The sequence below is a fragment of the Agelaius tricolor genome, unplaced genomic scaffold, assembly GCF_023055355.1.
Source record: "Agelaius tricolor isolate 1412-34295 unplaced genomic scaffold, bAgeTri1.0.p SCAF_1, whole genome shotgun sequence".
Lineage (NCBI taxonomy): Eukaryota > Metazoa > Chordata > Aves > Passeriformes > Icteridae > Agelaius > Agelaius tricolor.
Genome location: NW_027269261.1, coordinates 63974122 through 63992747, shown reverse-complemented (window position 1 = coordinate 63992747; position 18626 = coordinate 63974122). Strand labels below are relative to the sequence as shown.

General features: G+C 36.4%; 1 protein-coding gene across 3 annotated transcripts in view; it reads left to right on the top strand.

Moving 5' to 3' along the window:
* NKAIN2 (sodium/potassium transporting ATPase interacting 2) overlaps window positions 1-18626 on the top strand; it is a 518720-nt gene that overhangs the window by 45359 nt on the left and 454735 nt on the right. The window contains exon 2 of one of the 3 annotated variants that reach the window (XR_011680776.1): window positions 17635-17725. The exons of the other annotated variants lie outside the window; for them this stretch is intronic. The gene's annotated coding sequence lies outside the window, so the exon portion shown is untranslated. The remainder of the gene's footprint in view (window positions 1-17634; window positions 17726-18626) is intronic. 3 annotated transcript variants of the gene reach the window in all.

The following is an 18626-nucleotide window of genomic DNA, read 5'->3' as shown; positions in this document are numbered from 1 at the left end:
ATGGATTTTCAGGTGAAATTCTTGAGCTACATAAAATCACATCTGATGACTACTGTTGGAATTATGGCACAAACCTCAGCAAGAGGGTCAGATGGACACTAGTCTGGCAGCCCCTGGGTTGGAGGTGAAGAGGAAGAGGTGTGTTCAAAAAGGATCTCTGTGGAACAAATACAGACTTTTGAAAAAACACAGGATTATGTATCCAAATAGATGATGGCTATTATAGAAGACACAGCTGGGACAAAATGTGTACCTTATTACTGATACTGAATATCCTATAAGAAAATGCTACTCTGTTAAAAGATAATTAGGAGCAAACACTTTAAGCTGCTGTATTACTCAGAGCTAAAATGATCTAGTGAGATATCATATATATTATGCAAGGAGTTTAATAAAAATTTCATAAAAATTTGTGTAACTTGGCAAGAGAATTTTTCCCAAATGGAAGCAAAGATTATCCTCTAATCATTATTAAAAAAATAAAATTGAAATAAATGCAGGATACATTCAGGAACTGTGCAGCATATGTTAATAGACTGTTACGAGGGAGAGGTTATATGTCATATACTTAGAACAGTTAACCTAAGAAAACAAAGGAATGCCTTTCTAGCTCATATTTCAGAGATTTTCATCTGTTCTGGGTAAAACCTGACTAGTATTTGTGAATTGCTCTAAGCCTAAGAGGGACTAATGACTTTAAGCAGAAAGAGTGTAGATTTTAATTGGATTTTAGGAAGAAATTCTTGACTATGAGTGGGGTGAGGCACTGGAAACGGCTGCTCAGAGAAGTAGTGAATGCCCATCCTGGAAGTGTTCAAGGCCAGGCTGGATGGGGCTCTCAGCATCCTGGACAAGTAGGTTTCCCTGCCCATGTCAGGGGGGGTTGAAATTAGACTGTCTTTAAAAGTCCCTTCTAAACAAAACCTAACCTTTCTATGGTTCTGTGTATCTGTGATTCTAAGGGTCATTTCTGGGGAATACTAAAACCGGAATGAGTTATTAATCTGAAAACAGGCCACAATGGCATTTGCACTAGGAAAATAAGATGATGAAAAATCTTGCCTCGTGAAGATGGCAGAGGTGAATTTGACATATAGAGTGAGCTGCTTCTGATTCCCAAAAATAGTGGTTCTTCTCTTAAGAGATTGTACCCTGCATTTTCAGAATGATTTTATACCACCAAGGAATTAAAAAAAGGTCAAATCCATGAACCATACAGAGAGCACTAAAATGATGTTATTCTTTAAGACTGTGGGTTTTTTCTCTTTACATATTTCAAATAATTGCTTTGAATTTTTTTAAGAGCTCAATTAATTAAATATAACCCACCTACACCGTAATGACATAAAAATATGACAGAAACATAACATAATAGAAATTCATCTTGTTAATGTATCTCATCATATTGTCTAAAAGCAGCAGCAGTATAAAAGATAAATTTAGGGCGTGTTAAACATTGAATGGTTCAACAGATATTGCATGCATATGCCAAAAGAACATATATTCTTCTCTATTTGTGATATATATATTTTAGTGCATGCTGTTGAAACATTTGTAGAAGTTCCAATATACTTTTGTCAGATTGAAAACTTTACTGTGTGGACTTTTCCCTGGGAATTTTGTTACATTAGAAAAAAAAATAAAATCAGGATATCCAGCTGGTATTTCAGCAGTAGCTAATGAAACAGGCATAAAGCATCAAGCATACAACCAAACTGTTAAAGAGCACCAGTGTAGTCAGTAACTCTTCCTGCTATCTTCTTGTCAGGAAAAAATAATACAGAAATACTATTTTTTTTTCCAGTTTTGAAGTAATTTGTTTTGTTCAATTATTCTGTCCATTGCACTAACACAGGGTGTCAGTTATGTTTCTTGGTTAATTACTGCTTCAGAATGGGGAAGTGGTTAGCCCATGTGCTTGATCCAGAGAGATGATGTAGCAATAAATGATTTTTTTTTTTCCAGTGACAGAACAATAAGTATCTTTCAAAAGCTGCTGTGGTAAATACTTTCTATGGCCTTTCCAGAAATGCTGCTTCTTTCAATTTTTGGAAATCTTTCTCAGGACTGATTTAAACACAACTTTAACTACCAAGCAGAACTTGTTCATTTGAAAGCTCCCAGAGCTGTGAGTCTGTATTTTCTCTGCAAAATACTATACTTGAAATCACTACAGATTCTTTAACTTTTCTCCCTCTGAAGCGAACAGGAATTATATATTCTGGTTTTCAAGACAAATCAGCAGAATATCTCTGCAGCTCCATACAGACACCTGAGATGATCTCATGGTTTTCTAACCATGCTGCATGGTTTGCAGCAGGAAAGAATTAATTTTTTGGTCACCATTACACTGGAAGTAGATAAATGCAGATGTAGAAACAGAAGTCACTCCACAGCAGTACACTGCTATAAGTATGTAATAAAGCTGCCTTTTTGCCATGCCCATCTTGACCTTTTTCATTGCTGTCACTCTCTTCTTTTTCCTCCCCCCGGTAACTTCCTTTGGATTCATGCACAGAAATCAATCTCTACTGTTAATGTTCTCTCCACATCTACATTCAACTGTTTGTGCATATGTGAATTTCAAGAGTCTGACTTTCATAAAATTCTGCTAGTAATGTGCATTAGCAATCCATTAGCCTTAATCATCTGTTTAGCCCAATATGGGTTTCCATTAGCACCCTTATGGAAACTAAAATGGAAAAATGATTTGCTCATGAAAGACAGAAAAGGAAAGATTCAGAGAGATGAATTCTTTCATGATCTGTACATCTCTCTGATCAGCCAGCTGGAAAGGCATGGTCATTGACAAAGTTGGATTGCAGACTGCTGACGTTGTTTTCCCACAGGACTCTGTAGGTGTTTCATTCTCTGATTCCAAAATGAATTTTTGTAGATACTCATGACATGAGTGCATTATTATTAACACATCAGCCACTAGTTAATTCTCTAAATTCTTTCATAGTTAATCACCAAGTAAGTTATGATGGTTGAAGGTGAATCAGAAATTTCCTGTAAGAGAAGAATTTACCAGTCTTTCAAAGGGCTTGGATATTTTTGCCTTTCATGCTCAGACAATGCTTTTTCCCCTTTAATTTCTTAAGTATCTTTTCTTCTCTGTATTCTTATTACTGTTTTCTGTGCAGGCTATAACTCTCCGTGATATTGCAGGCTATTTGTAAGGAGAAAGATTGCAGGGTTGTAACATGAAATTGTCAAGGATCTACTGGTACTAGTGTTTTGCCCTCCTTTAAGTCATTCTGTTTTCTCTCATTTGGCTTTCATTAGAGAACATCTCTACTGTAGTCTACAACTAAGAGTCAAGAAAATTGCACTTGAGGTTTGGATGTACCATAGGCCTCATGACTGACCATATTATCTAATGCCCTGTGTGGCTGTTTATGAATCTCTGAAAGAAATAATTTTTGTCCAAATTTAGTTAATTTTGAGATGTATAAATTAAAATGCAGACAAAACCTTGATGTTTTAACTAGCAATTTTCAGCCACTTTGTTGAATGTATTATTCTCTGTGTAAGAAGAAACATGCCATATAAGAAGATGACACTTTATAGAATACTGAGTAAATACAAAATATTAAAAAAAACCAGGAAATGTAGGCAACTTACTACATGGTTTTATTTATCTCATTTCTCTAATTTTTAGTTTTTCCTCTTCAGTGAGGATAGATTAAGGTAATTATGTAGTCAGTTCTGGTATGGCTTCAAAGAGTAATACCAAACATTAGCATCATGATAAGAATGTCTGGAAAGGGATTGCTAGTTTGCTAGAAGAAATAAAAGTAGATGCTTCTTGGCCATTAGGCTTTAGTTCCAAGGGAGGGAGTACTATGTAGGTCACGATGATAAAAACTTTGTCATCTATCTGTGGGTTGCTCTGGGTGTGTTTGCATTTGGATATCTTTCACTCCTTGGGGTTTTTTGATGCATACCTTGTGAAATTAATAGCATAATCTAACATACATAAATTTAATAGCATGATTAAGCATACATTCTTGCCTTTATCTCTGTGGGGAAGTTGGAACTCACTGGAAATTTTACACAGACAATGCCAAAATAAAGCAGCTTATGCTGGTAGAACCAACAGAAATCTTTTCTCTTTTTAATTTTTTTTCCATGTGAAATTACGGGTACTGAAATAACATTTCAGCAATAAAACATAAAAGTGATACACGGTGGGAGATCATTAAAAAGTATCCTGTCACTTGAATCAGACCACGTATTGTAATGCAGATTATATTGATTTGCTGCAAGTTTCACATTAAAACTAGACTTTCTGTCAACTGAGCACAACTACTAAAACTCTTTGAATTACAGTGGCAAGCAGCAGGGTAGTTGGTACAACGTCTCTTTTACCAAAACTTGAGATTATAAGGATATTAGCAGGAGGTTTTCAGACTTTTTTCTGAAAGCTTGATAAATTATTAACCAAGTCTGTTTCTACTATTTGCACTATTGCTGCTGGATAGTATTCTTAAAAGGAACAGTGAGGTGCTGTGCTTTTATTTTTGTTGTAAAGTAGAATATTACTCATGTTGTTCTTTTCAAAGATTAAGAGATATTATCTCAGGTAGAGGCAAGATTCCCTTTCCCAAGATCTAAATTCAAATCTTCCATGTTATGGTTCCCTGCGATTACCAAGGCTGTAAGAACATTCCTTGTTGCTTTTTGAAAATGTCCTAACTTTATCAGCTTTCCCTTTGGTAGATGCTGAATCCCACAGCCTTGAAGGATTTGAGCAAGAATAGGAAAAGCCGTTACAGAAGGCTAGGGCTGTAGATGAGGCTGCTGGAAATATTCTTTCAAATCATCTGCTGTGACATTTGAAAGTACCAAATGCAATAATGAACTTTTCAAAGTTAGTCTGATTCGTCTGAGTCATGTAAAATATAGATTTCCTCCCCTTTAGGTGCAGTGATTCCTAATTTATGAACTGAAACTCATGGAAGTACAGCCCATCCCTTTTTTTCATGAGTCAGAAAAGGTTTTGGGAACATCTATGGTGGTTAATGTCCTGCTTTGGGGAACTGAGGGACAAATAGCTAAATAAATCTACTTCTGAAAAAGGTAAGTAGCAAGAAGCCATCTTGCTACTTTTCAGTTATATTAAGGTTTCCTTAGGTTGCCCAGCTAGCATAGAGGAACCTGATGGTCACAGAAACAATCTCTGTGTGTAGCAAGAAGTAGCCTTGAGCCAGAGCAGAGTGCAGTACTGTGTGAATCTGCTTACAGCCCCTGAAGTGTGAGCTACATCAAAGGCTTAGCTTAGGGAAGCAGAGACAATTAAAGAGAGAATGAATCAAGGGCTGTACTGAGCACCACTTTGGCAGCCTTTGGCATGGAGAGGTCAGTTGTTGAGGACCACAGGAAGCAGAGATTCAGGCAGAGCAGGCACAACCCCCACTGACTTTTGCTGCTGAGGACACGATCTCAGCCTGTGTGAGAGTGCTGGAGTACAAAGTACTGGTGATTCAAGGCTCATCTTGTCTCGTCAGCTCTTCCTCTGTCACAAAAATCACATATCTGAGAGCTGGGACCAGGAAATTGAAAAAGACCTGAATTTCTCAGTAGCTGCTGGTGATACCTTTGAGGATCAACCACTACCACTAAAAACTACTGTACATTTTCATCAGTTTTCAAAGAAATTCCATTGAGTTTCTGCTTTGCCTTGATGTATCATTTCAGATCTGTCACATTCTGTTTCACATTAGATCTGGCTTTGATAATATTATTTCAGCATTACTTTTCCTGAATTTTCAACTAAAGAAAAAGAATGTGTTGTGATTTCATTTTTTTTTTTTTGCTTGATTTCATACTCTAGAGCAGGCTTGCTATGTATTTGTGTTCTTGCTGTTACTGAGTTTAACCCTAATAGAAGAATAGCCTTTCAGGCTGCATGTCCCTATAGGAGAAGATATACAACATGAACAACTGCTGTCCTTCCCTAGCATTACTTTCTTAGCATACTTACCTTCCATCTCAAGAAGTCCTATTTAATACAGTGAATGGCTCTTTCTCAAAGATGTGTTTCATCCTGGGCAATTTTGCTATGCCTGTTGTGATTGTATGAAGTTGTAGAGATGAGATTTTTCTTCTGGTATATTCTTAACTGGGTTTTGGACCCTGTTTGCTATCTTCTGTCAAATAAACTTATATATAGGAAACATGATGCAGGCAGTTTAAATCATTCTGCAGCCTTAAGTACCTATTTCTGTCAGTTCCTGTCAAAATTCTACCTTTTGTGATTTTGGAAGGATTTTTCAAACTAAAAATGTAGCTGAGCTCTACCCCCATATTGTGCCAAACCTTCAGCTGAATGTGTATTGCTTTATGCTTACATGGTGATTTTGCATAATTTTGTGGATTTCTAAAGAGAAGGAGGGGAGATTTCTGTATAGGTTACTGAACACTAAAAAGTGTTGAAATTGAAAGACAGTTCAAAAGGATTACAGGAAATGCATAATCTAAATTCCAGACCTTAATGTAGGAGGTTTGTTCTTTAATGGGTTAGGTTTTTTTGTGACTATAATGACATCCATGAGGTTAGGTATTTTATAAGTCATTTCACCTGAAGAGCCTTTCCTTTTAGGTAATGCAGTTTCCTGCAAACACAAAGAGGGGAGAATTAATACTATTTAAAAATATTTTTTTTATTTCGACTTGTCTTCTCCTATGTGATATTCTGTGTCTCTCTTTCACATTGGTTTTATTTTCTCTGATGTTCAAAATTGCTAAATAAATGTTGTAGCTCTTGCCTGGTTTTAGTATGTTGGTGTCTTTTCCAAATGTTAGATTTTCAGCACACTATGGGATCATGCCAAAAGTAATCATTGCCTTTTTCAGTGTTAAGATTGCAGATTTGAATTAATTGCTGTTATGTTATTTATTACAGTCTTTTGGAAGACTTAGTAATATATTTGTATCATGTCATAGCACTTCTGGAGTAGAGCTAAATTAATGGCAAATTTGTGACAGAGAGCTAACTGGCAAGAGGTCTAGCTGTCAGGAGAAACCACTGACGGTATCAGTCTGAGTTACAGCTTGGTGTGGATTGTTCAATATGGAGTTCATACACAGCAGACTTATATGTGCCAGTACCACAAGTGATGTTAGGGGTTTTTGTTCAGTAATTTTTTTGATGTTCAAAAAGAGCAACTTGATCTGTACAGTCACAAGTTATAAATTATTTTTTTAATCAATGTAATCTGTGTTTCAAGCTCTCACCCCTGATAGCACTGAACAGTATTGAGAAAGAAGCTCATATTTTATATTCAGGTTTTCCTGCACTATATTTCTATCAGCTGGGTTCACACTTCCCATCTTTTCAGACGTGTAAACAGAGATTCTTTTCACCTGCCAAATTCTAGAAGCTAATCATCTCATCCCAAGAGGCTCACTCACTTCTTTTACCCAATGGAGAGAAGCAGCTACATCAAGTAATGGCAAGCATCTCATGTCCTTGTGATGAAATGTAACGTATTTCATATGTGCCTGCTTCTCTCATTGAGTAAAGATTGATCAGACTAGAGCTCAGCTAGTCTTAGCTAACCTATCATTGTTTAATTTAGGCACAACCATTGTATTCTTGATCCCTACTTCCAAGCTCATAATTTGTCACTGAATGTTTTTAGAAGAGTTGAACCAAATTGCAGGAATTATTATTAAAATCAGTGTTTGACCAATCTTGAAATTGCAAGAACTTCACCATATTACTATAAGATCATGCTACTAAAGTGAGAGAACTGAAAGGAGGGGTTAAAGGAAAACCGAAACACTTAATGTGGGTTATCTGTTGGAACACCTTAGATTCAAAAGAGATGTATTGGATTCACCCAATAAGAAAGAAGAATGAGAACCATCCTGCATGATATGATGGTCATGCATAATGACCAATATCTTACTTATTAGTTATCCTTTAATAAAAGATTCTGAAAGAGATTTTGTACTTCTTTTATTCTTTCAGGGACCTAACTATCAAAGCATGTGAAGATAGAGAGCTTTGTCAAAAGATTTGTCACCAAACAGTAGTTTTGCTCATGTGATGGCCTCCAAAATATTTCTCATTAATAAAGTGAAGTATACAACTTAACAGCTGAGGGTGGAAGCACTAAAGCTCTCTACAAATGAAACCCATACCAAGAAAGAAATTAAGCAGTTTGTTGTAGACTTGTACATATTTTGAAAAGGTGGAGGTATAAGTGTGAAGGTCACAGTACTTTTCCTAAATTATTCTGACAGTTAAAAATGATGGTCCCTAAGAAACTCAGGCTTGCTTATTTGTTGACTAGCTAAGCTGAGGATGTTCTTTTACTTGGGAGTCATAAAACAATGTGCACATTGATAAATGGGTAGTGCATTTTCACAGTTGCTTTCTATAAATAAACAAGCAAAGTCGTGTTAAAATATGGCAACAGCATCACCAAAGTTTTACAATTACTTTTTTTTCCACGTTCCTTAGCTCTTTTCTTTCAGTAATTGCATACCACATTGCTTAGTTATATGGAGAGGAAAATCTTTGTTTCTTTTTTATCTTGAGTAGACATAATTTCATTTGATATTCCACCTTCCTGTAAGGTTGGCTTTCTAGCAGTAACCCAAGGAAGCTTTCCTACATCTGTCTGGAGTTCCTTCTTCAGCTTTTTTCCATGTAGAAAATACTTCTAATATTGTCAGAAACCCAACTGCAAAAAATGCTCTCACCTTCAATTCAGAAAAAAAACCAACAAAAACCAAACCTGCACTCTAACAAACAACACCCAAAGAACAAACCTAAAATATCAACTGAGCAAAACTGTGGAAAACCATTGATGTTTAAAAGGTTTTCATGTCATAAATTCTGGATTGCTTGTCAAGAGACTGGCATGTTCTACTGGGGATTTCAGTAGGCAGCTACAGCCAAAAATTTCATTGACAGCCAAAGAATCAATCTTGTCAGCTTCATTTGTGTTTAGAAGGAGTTGATGTAGAAAATGTCTGTGCAAGCTTAGGGAATTCTACAACCTTCCTTGTTTGTTATCTACCATGCAAATACTTTGTAGTTCATCTTCCCTGTCTTGCCAGTGTTGCATTTTTGGTGTCAGTAGCAAGGTCAACCCAAACTGAAATTTCAACACAAAAATGTGGGAACAAAAGCATAAGAATTCCTGCCTAGCAAAACAATCCAGCATAAGCATATTGGCAGGCTCTGCATGACATGAGTTGGGATGAAGCTTCATGCAAGGCTGAAGTATGTCTTGTTTGGTGAGTGGCAGTAGGGCTTTATCGTCTCAGTTGCTGAAAGGGTTTTGAAGTACAGCCTTAATCATAAAAGCAATACTAATGTTTTGTGACAAATTTGGAGTTGATTAAATGTTTATTTACTTTTCAGGACACACAAAGAAGCTGTGTAAGTGGCTATTATTTATCCCAAAGGTCTCAAAAGGTACAGCAATCACAGGAAAGCAAAAAAAAAGAAAATGCTAGATGAAAAAGGCAGAGGCAGTTTCAGCCTTCCTCTAGTATTTCCTATCCTTCCTTTCGTTCCTCTGTTGCTTTCTTTTTTTAGCCTCTTTTCAGCAATATTTCTATACTCATACCTGGTAATTTCTAGCAGTATTTCCTCATTCTTTTGCTTTCAATAGCCCTGTTTCAGTTCAGACAGTACAGATTGCTTAGTTTTGGGATGGAACTTCAAGCATGACAACTGGCAGAATTTAAACTCTATCATTGAACTGCCTCCTTTATGAAGTATATCACCTATAAAAGAGCTAAAGAATATATGAGAGGGTACTGATTATTATTATTATTTATTCACTTGGTTTATTATTTCATAGGCACCCTTCTGTGCCATTCAGAAAGCAGCTGTCAGACTAAATAAAAATACATGATAAGGAAGCCCTCATCTTTTTAATTGATATTAATCTAGTTGCATCCAGCCATAAAATGCTCACCATTGATGATATGGCAAATAATGTGACTGCAATTAGTTAGCAATTCAATGTGCCTTTCAGAAAACAGTCTCCAAACCTTCCTGAAAATAACACCCTTCTGCCAAAATGATTTTTTTTTGAGACATGTGCAACTACTAGGTTTTAGAGTCTCTTCAGATCTGAATTCTGAAAATTTTTTATGCTCTTTCTGAAGTTAATGCAGAAGCCTTGGTGGGTGAGGCAACGGATGCTGTTTTCAAGGGGAAATAAATAAGAGTGAATATAGATAAATATCCTAGCTTATAGAAGCTCTTCTGAAAACATTACTGAGGGGAATGTTTACACCCTTTGTTTTTAGCTTTTGCCAGTCTGACAAATGGATTGTCCTGAAGAGTGGTATTCACTGTAGAACTAAATAACTTGTTTCACTTTATTTTAAATGTTCCCATGTATATTGTAATGTTCCCATAATTTTAATGTAGTCTTCTGTTTGTGTTTCTATATTTTTTTTTAGTATTTTGTGATAAAAAGGAACATTTTATTACAATTATTCACTAAATTTTAAGCCACAAATGGTAATCACGCTATTACTGTACCACATGACATACTTAAGTGATTTTGGAGCATCCTTTGGTAAAGTCTTCTTCTCTGCTTCTGGCTACAGATGTCAGATTGACTGTTCAGGTTATTCTTCCAGCACTAGCTCCATTACAGTCAGGATTTAAGTATCCTCAGCCACTTTGCAACCCTACAGAAATTATTTGACCTGGATGAAGGCAGATTATTTGCTGCATGTTTTGCTATATTCAGGTGGAAAAAAACAAACCCTAAAATATAGCAACAAAGCTAAGATTAAAAGCTACAGCTGAGAAGAGCACTGAGGTAAGTGGAGTGTGACTACCTCTAGTTAGCTTTCTTCTGTTTCCCCACCAACCCACCACCTACCTTTCTGTGGTGCAAACAGCCTTGTCATTGCTGTTGACATGATAAGCAACAGTTTATCATTTACAACCTGGTGCATCTGGATTTAGATTGTTGGATGACTATCATTACCCTTATTCCTTTTTTTTCTCACCTGAGTCACTTTGACTGGTGGGAACCATAGTGAAACATGAAGGCAAAGCTGTCATTCACCTGTTGTGGCAGCAGATGGGCCCCTCCCAAGCTCTTACTGAAGGGTCAAATGAAATTGTTCCCTTTCTAATTTTTATTTTACTGTGCTTGAGGTACCAGTGGGAAATGAGACATTCCACAAAATGACTCAGACACACAGTTCTCAGCGTGTGTGAAGATCAATCCCAGTTTTACAGCTGGTTCCCTATCTCCCATCAGGTTCTAACAGACCAGCAGCAGGATGCAGCTGATTCACCTGGTGGGTAAGAGCCTGATACATTTTAGGCTGGTATAGGAGCTTGGCTTCTGGTTATCTCATGGCTTTTGTGCATGTTCAAGGTACCTGCCTTGTCCAGTATGCTTCAGGGGCACTCTGGTGCTTGAAGTAACCCCAGATATTTTGTTGCTGCATTGACTGGGGTACTTGAAAGTATGCTTAATTACTGATTTTGCCTTGACTGAAGACCATTTCTTCTCTACTCTCATAAGGGGGAAATACCATTTGATTACTGCTTAATCTCAGTTAATTTATGTGGTGGTATATCTCTACTACAAAAGATTTGGAATTTTTACTGGGAAAGTCTAGTCTTTTTTCATCAATAAGCTTTTGCAGCAGAGTGAATATATTTTCATATTCCCAGTACCCTCTAAGATTTCTTGGGCTCCTGGTTTCTGGTACCTCTAGAATCGTGTAATGTTGTTCTATTGAATCAACTAAAGATGGTTTAGTCTATGTATTTCTTCTAAGTTCTCATTAACTTAATTGTGGTTGTGCGCATAAGAGAATATAAGGCTTCCCTTGATTTGCTAAATTTATCTTTATGGAGAAGTGAATGACCTTTATTAATATGGTACTATTGCACATTTTTCCTTTTCAAGAAGTTTCTTTGAAAGTAAAGTTGCAGGTGTAGTATATTACTGTGACTAGGCATAATGAGATATCACTTTAAGAAAAAATTATTTTTAGTTGTCACCTACTGGTCCTTACCTTTAGTGTAAGTACTCTCTATGGAATAACATGAGAATATTTTTGAGCAAAACCATAGAAATTTTTTAATATCTTTGCCTAAAGGCTATTTCTATTAGGTATATCAAAATTATGTGTAATTTATAGAAGCTAGCTTCTCTCTTTAATAACTATTTTTGCCTATAGGATTTTCAGCACTTTTACATACTTCTTAAATTTATTGATTCATTTGATCAATCCTGATCAATTCCTCTGAATCCTCCGGAAGTCAGAGATAATTAAAAATATTTGAAAGTGTTTGTTTACTTCAGTGATCTTTTGAACTGTAGAATGAATACAGTGCTTATGCAAGAAAAAAAAATCTGATTATGAATCTAATGAGGATTAAGTGCTTCTAAAAGGCAAGTAATGGATAGCCACAGTATGACTTCTTAACAACAATGGATAAGTGTAACCAACAGCTTCATTTCTGTGAGTTTTCAACTGTTGAAAGCAATGAGATATTTTCCATCTTTTGTGTAATACAGTGTCCTTGGGTGGAAAAAAGAAAATATGGAAATGGAAGATATTTTAAATCTAAAAGCATGTGCTTTCACTAGGTCAGTGAAACTGTAGCACAAAATTGACTGTAGTGACTTCATATAGAGTGCATTTAAGGGCTCAAAAGTGTGAAACTTTACTGCTTTTATTTTTTTCCCTTGAGATGTAAATAAAAGCTGTTTGCTAATTCATTTGGGCATTGTTTTTTCATTGGTTTCGAAACATTTGGGTGTTTTGTTTTATTTTGGTTCTCTTGAGTATATTGGGGGAGTATGGGTGGGGAGAGTTCGGTTTTTTTCCTCTGTAGGAATAGGTAATAGATGTAAAAGTGTATTGTTTATGTTGTAAAGCAGAGCTCCTTTCATGTCCTGCATGGTCTTTAGTGTCCATTCAATGATCTATTTTGTGTTACCAATTTGAATTAAGAATGTGAGGAAAAAAAGCTACAATGTAAGATTTACATTAGAATGTTTCCTTTTCTGCTAATTTCCCAAGTTTGCATAGATGAAAAAAATCTCTTTCTGAGGACAAGTGAAAGGACCAGAATGTTGATTTTATTGGAGTAACTGCTCTGGTTGAAGACAAATGTATTTGATTTTTTTCTTTTTTTTTGACTCGAGTAATGTGTATTTATTTTAGATTTATTTGACACTTTAAAGAGCACCCATCCAGGGTTAGAAATGCCTTTGACATTTGTGGAAAATACAACTGTATTCTAGGCAATTGTTAATTTTTTTTTTCCATAATTATAGAGGCTAGGACTCAGCAAAGCATGTATATAACTAAAACCACACACTTAAATGCTCTGATGAATAGGCCAGCTCAGCTATGTCATGGCGGTGAGGAAGAATGAAATGGAAAGGTCATGGTCTCTTCTCTGTTTGAGTCAATCTGCCTGGGCAAAGACACCAGAAATTGGATACATTTTGCTATGTTGATGTGGGGCTAGCAGAGCCAGATTTTCCTTAACTCTCTTAGAACTTCATCAGAGAGATGTGAAACGACACATGGCAGAAACACATCAGCCTGCAGCACGTCTTGGGACACTGTGGTATCTGGGGAAAATGAGAGAACAGAAGGAGGAAAAGACCTAATGTGATTTGTGAGAGCTAAGGAGCTGAGCCTGACCAGGGAGTGGCAAAGGCTATACTTACCTTAAGCATTGCTCAAACAAATGCGGAGTTAGACTATTCAAAGGTAACAAAATGTGTATCAGTTTTTTTTTTCCCCTGGTTGATTTATTGGGAAGAGATTCTGCACTCCAGTTAAATTGATGGATTCTTGAGACCAGTTTACTGCTTCAAGAGCCTTTGTTCCAGTAGTCTTACTTAGATGAATGGCCCAATAAAAAAAGGGGAGGAAAAAGTTTCCCAGTAATATTCCCTGTAGATCTTGGATTTTCTTAGTGACCTACATATCTTTTTCCACTACTTTATGCTTTTATTATATATATATAAACATAGGAATTCAGGCCTCCTCCTAAATAAGAAACAAAAGAGTAAATGTACTAAGTGTCATGTTGCAGCTGTGTGAGGGATTAAAGTGAGGTGTAGGATCACCTAAATTATAATTTTTAAGGAGAAAAACACAAGTAGCACTGTTTTAAGTTGCAGCTTAAAACAGTGACCTGAAGCTCTTAAAACTAGCAGCTCTGTATTCACTTCAATCTTTAGATTATGAAAAGCACATGTCTGAATTGTCAGTAACAATCACTAAATAAAGCTTGTCATCTGAAAGTGAGGAATCCACAGATGAAACTCACACTTGTAAAGTAATGAAGCCTTCCACCATATGCTGTCCAAACAGGTGTTGGGTCCCAGCTCTGACCACTTTTAGTCTAGGGGAGGCTAGGGCTTGAAGCAGATGGCTTCTGCTGAATAACTGAACTGAGCACAGGATGTGTCGCAGTGACCCCAAGACTACAGATAAATATGCATCCATGTGGGAGGCTGACATTTGGTTTGGTGCCTCTAACCAGTCTCTGTAGAAAAATAAATAGCTTTGCAATTAAAGAAGGGAAAAGAAAAAGAGACTATAGGATTATGTTCTCATTTTGTTGAGAAATTTTTAGGTCACAGAATCATACAGTAGAGCTGTAGTCCTCCTTGACAGAAAGGAACCCTTTTCAATTTTGTAACTTTTTGAAAGTATGTTTTTAGTATAAAGTTTTACAGGCTTTCAATAATATATTCAGCTTTAGCCCTTTCAAGGAGGAGGAAATAGTGCAGGCTATCCTCAGTTTATAACATTTTGCAAAAGAAAGAAGAGCCAAAAGAAAGACGTGCCTGTTAGGGATCCTTAATACTATTTTCTGTGGGAATTTCATGACTGAAGATTGCATCAGAGCTGATCAGTTCCTGTTGTGTCATTCTACCTACCCTACGTGTGTGCAGAAACATAACTGGATATTGAAATTCCAGCATGATTCCTAGAAGCTCATTGAAATGGAAGTAACCAATACCTCTAAAATGATAGTGCAAGTGGTTTGTGTTGTTCTGTCACATTGCCAGGAATGTTTCTTAGGAATTAACATAGTGTGCGCCACTATGGACTGAAGCAGACAATAAGGATATATTACTAAGTATTGGAAACAATAAAATGAGAAATTAAAAGAACTATATTGCCTTTAATGTTTTCTTAGAACAAAGATTTTGATAAGGGACAGCCACAAGTAATATTGAGGTTTGGTCATCATCTACTCATCCAACAAATGTAATATAAGAAAGGATTTGAGAAATGGGACTCGGAGCCCTTCAAAGCTTCTATAGCAAGAGAAAAATATGAATGAAAAATAATTATTTGATCTTCTAAAAAACAGAAGTGCATTAAAAATAGTAATGTCCAAACTTGGGATAAAAATTCGAAATTTTTTAGTCTTTTCCACAATATTAGAGTGTTCTTGGTTTGAAATAGAATGAAATCATTCTGTAATATTGTTTCAGTTTTGTGTATTATTGCATTGCTATAGATAAATTCCCCCACCTGCCAAATGGTATTTTTTTTAAATCAAAAATTGAACTTTTCAGTCTAAGAAATTAGAAATGAGATTCTTAGTTATTTTCTGGAGTTTTGAATGTCAAAAGCTGTCTTCAAAAAAACACCCCTTTTCTTTGAAATAAAGTGTTTTATAAAGATATTGTGTAGCACCTAGCTAGATTTGTGAACTTTAGTGTTTTGGAATAAAGCTTTTCTATCTTCATCTTAAAGGACACAGTAGACTGGCTTTATCAGGAAACTCTGCCTCGGGTATTAGTACAACACTTTAATTTGTTAGAAAGCTTAAGGGAACAGGTAACAACTCAAGCAAAGAATCTGACATGCAGAGAAGTAAATACTGTATACCAAGAAACAAATTCTGAAAATGAATAAGAGATACAAAATTTCTAGTGCAAGAATTCTTATCTCCAGGCTTTTTCAGTTCAATAAATATAGACAGATGCAGCTTCAATAGTATTGATATTAAAAAATGAAGACAACTGTATTCAAGTACACTGAAAGCCTGAAAGTCATTCCCCTCCTTAAAGAAGATATTGACAAGCAGGAAGAAAAGCCTGCAGTTTTTTAAAATACCTTGAAATGTTGAGGAGACTCCAGGCACTGCACTTCCATTGTTCATTTAATGAAATAAGCTGTTGCCTACACATCCATTAGAACATAAAATAGAAATAACATCTTAATTGTTAGGCAGAGTACTAAATAGCATAGTAGAAGCTGGAACAAAGTGAGAGGTTGACTTAGAAGTTTCATGCTTATGTCAACGCTCATTGCCACATGGGGTATATTAACACCAAACTGTTTCCTAGCAGTGTTTCTGCTTGCGTTATTTTTTACTCTTTTTCTTCATCTGGTTGGTTCTGGGTTTTTGTTTTAATTTTTTTTTCTGGTAGTGGTGTAAGTACTCTTGTAATGCTGCATCACTTTCCTACTGACATTATCTGCTGTTGGAAGTTCGTATGTTGGGAATTATGCATGTTTTCAAGGAGTCACATTGTACACTATTTAGATGTAGATGTAAGCTAATCCCTCCCTGAAAACCTAGCTCTTTAGGTCCCTAAAATAGTCGGTATAACAGACAGCTGCAAGTCCTCCAGAGAGGTACCTATGTGGAAAAAGGAGAGTAGAATTATGCCATTTAATTATATAGAATTGATAGTGGCTACTACCTAACTTTTTGCAAGGAGTGTGTTTGTGAAAGTTGCTAAATGGGAAAGTAACTGAGCTCAAGCAGAGGAAGACATTTATAATGAACAGTCTGAAGTGATATGCATGTTTTCTCTGTTTTCTGACAACTTAGTCTCAGTTGATTCTTTCATGGAGATCTGGCTACATCTGTTCTTTCAAGTGAACAACCCAAAACCACTAAAGGTAAAAAGCTCTTGAAACAGAGAACATTCAAGGCTTATTGATCAAGATGAATTAAAATAAAAGGTTTGACAGCAGATATCTCTTACCCCTTGCAGCCTGCTGTGATTGTTGAGTGAATTCTGTCCTGCTGTGATTCCAGCAACTTTCACCACCTCTCTGAGGAGCAGTGATTTCTGCATTGCCTCTTCTGAACCTCTGGGAAACCTCTGCGCATCTTTTTTATCATCAGCTCTGCGGTTTGGCTTTGAGCCTGTTACTTTGTTTTAGGAGCCTCTTAATCGTCATTTTTGCTGGATGCTCCTAGTTTACTCTGTGTTCTGCCCGCTCTATGCTGCAGTCAAACACATCCACTTCAGGATGATCATCTACTCCCATCTGAGGGGCCCCACACCCCTTCTCAGCAGAAAACATGCAGTGTACATGCTGCAACTGGCAAATGCATAAATCAGGACGGGTGGCTTTAATCAGCCTCCCACTGGCCACCTCAGCAATGGGTTAACATGACAGCACTGCAGGCAGCTGCACTGTCAGTTTGAGAAGCCAGGTGGTACCAGGAGTCAGAATGGTTGTGAGGAGAACTCTTCAGTGGAATTACAGCCTCTTGTTCAGCCCAGAATTTAAGAAGAGGTGGAAAGATGGAGATAATAATAACAAAAAATTAAGGAGACAGATCTGGCCTTATAAAAGTCTGTTTCCCCTTTGTAATATGAATATGTTTTAAAGGGGTTCGGCAGTCATTCCTGTGGATTTACTGAGTGTGGGACGCAAAGCCTGCTGTTTAAAGAAATGGTGGATGATGAATGGCTGCTTCCAGGTAAAATCTTCAGTCCTCAGATGACAGCAGAAAGGACCAGTATGATGTGCAGAATCTGTCACTTGGTGATATGCTTCTATTAAATAAACAGAATAGTTCACCTCTCTTTTGAAACATAGCATCTAATAAAATAGCTGAAAAGCATCTAAATGTTTTAAGCTTGATTGCTCATTCATAAAATATTGGGATAAAAAAAGAATAAAACACTGAATAAAAGTAGAGCCAACCAGTAGAATAAAGCAAAGTGTGATGAAAAAGAGATTTGGACTGAAAAAATTTACAGTTGACCAAAATACGGCTGCCACCTGTCCTTCAAATAAAGGCGAATACATCTTCTCAGTGATGTTACATTAGACTAATGTACCAGGGACTACAAGACTAAATGATGACATCTGAGTCATTTGGCATATATAAAATAGAGTTTGAAATAAGTCACTGTCTTGGAGCAAATATATCTTTGAAAACAACTCTGGCTCAGCATTTATTCTTGATTAGTTCCTTGTGCCCACCTCTGTTCTGTAGCTGTCATGCTATTGTTATAAAAAGGCATGAGTGTGTGTGCCCCACACATGGTGTGTAGATAAAGCAGAGGCACATGATTCACAAAAGAGCAAAGGGACTTGGTGACTTTGTAAAAATCGATGTGAAAGTGAGTGGGTCACTTTTGGCCTTTTGAGAGTTCTGACTTTGTAAGTAGGTCACAGCATTGTAATATTCACGTATTACAATGAACTTAATTACATGCAAGAGCAGGATTGTAAGGAAAGGATTTTAACTGTAGCTTCTGGATCTGCATTGAGTTCCATGAGCAGAAAAACAGATGATTGATTTCCTTTCTTATTTTCTTTTGTAAAGAAGCCAAAATCATTTTATCCAAAGTTGTTTTACTTGGATGTATAGA